Genomic DNA, 1743 nt, shown 5'->3' on the forward strand with positions numbered 1-1743 from the left:
TATATATATATATATATATATATATAAATAATATATATACTTGAATTTTTGTTTTTCTTCAGATTTTATATTTTTTCCTGATTTAGTCTTGGAAGAGTGGATGTTTCTAGAAATTTACACAATTATACAATCTTCCTAGTTAGTAACCCAATTAAAATATTAAAGCATTCCTTAATTTTATTTTTTTTGTCATTAGTTTTCTAGATATTATAAGCTTGCACTTTCTCTCTAGAAAACACGTTTTCACACACATGCAAACTTTATGTACTCCTTCAGATGACTATATGGTTTACAGACCTCTTAAAGCCCATTTTAATGGATTTCCTGTATGGAACTTCAATTTAAGGACTGATCTGAAGTCGTGTTCTCAATCTAGAATGCATTTTGCCCTGCAGGGGAATTTGGCAATATCTGGAGACATTTTTGATTTTGTCTAAAAGTAGGAGTGATAGTGCTGTGTGTGTGTGTGTTACTGGTATCTGGTTGGCCAAGGCCAGGGATGCTGCTAACTCTCTTGGAATGCACAGGAACACTCATATAAACAGTTTTGAGCAAAAACATCAGCCAGTGGTGCTTAGAGTGAGAAGGCCTGATCTAGAGGAAGAGATGAATTGGGTTTCTCTCAAGAATCCTTCATAATCCTTGAAATCTAACTGGGCTTCGTTGCTGACATTTGAGTAGCATATTGTTTAAGCTTGTAATCTTTGGTCCTCACTCTGTCTTGAATATCCTTTTTTTTTTTTTTTTTCAAAAGATTTTATTTATTCATTAGAGACCAGGAGAGAGAGGCAGAGGGAGAAGCAGACTCCCCGCGAAGCAGGGAGCCTGATGTGGAACTCAGTCCCAGGACCTCTTGAGCCGAGGGCAGACACTTAACCAACTCAGCCACCTGGGCGCCTCTGTCTTGAATATTCTGCTGTTGGTATTTGTACAGTTTATTTTCTTTCTCTGTTTCAGGTTACTCAAATGTCACTTCATTGAAATGTCTTTGCAATCTAAAACAGCTCTCTTCTACCACTTAACCCTTCATTTTCTTAACATTTCACATTACCTAACGCACACACATACTTACTGTTGCCTGTTTCCTGCCAACTTTAAGTTCCATAAGAGCAAGAATCTTTACTGCTCTATCCCCCGTGGCTCAAACAGTGCTGGGGTGTAGTAGATGCTCACGTATTTATTGTTAAAAGAGTGAATGGCATGAGTCTGTATTGTGGCAAGTTTGTGTTTGTTTATTTTGGTAAAGCCCTGTGTTTTAGAGATCAAATGTGCAGATGGTAAGGTTAACAACCTTTTGTGAAAATTAAGGGCTCTAAGTCCTCACCTGGATGTAGCATAAGCTGAGCATATTGAGGGCTAAGCAAGGATTAAAAAGAAATGGTTCTTTGCTCTAGAATATGAATCAAGTACTTGAAATTGTATTCTTTACTGTTCTTCAAACTTGTTTGACCATGGGAAATATCTGAGACACTCCTTAAAAATGTGGAATTTAAAGTCCCTCCCCAAACCTACTGAATCAAAATTTCTAGAGGAGAAACCAGGACATCTTTATTAAAAATAAATAGGAAAAGGATAGTTTTCAACAAATGATACTGAAAGGGACTGGATTTCTACATGCAAAAGAGTGAAGGTTGGACCTAAATCTCAAACAATGTATAAAAATTAGCTCAAAGTGGATCAAGAACCTAAAGAGTTAAAGCCATAAACTCTTAGAAGAAAACATAGTGGTAAAATTTCGTGATC

This window comes from Ailuropoda melanoleuca, chromosome 7, assembly GCF_002007445.2.
Source record: "Ailuropoda melanoleuca isolate Jingjing chromosome 7, ASM200744v2, whole genome shotgun sequence".
Classification (NCBI taxonomy): domain Eukaryota; kingdom Metazoa; phylum Chordata; class Mammalia; order Carnivora; family Ursidae; genus Ailuropoda; species Ailuropoda melanoleuca.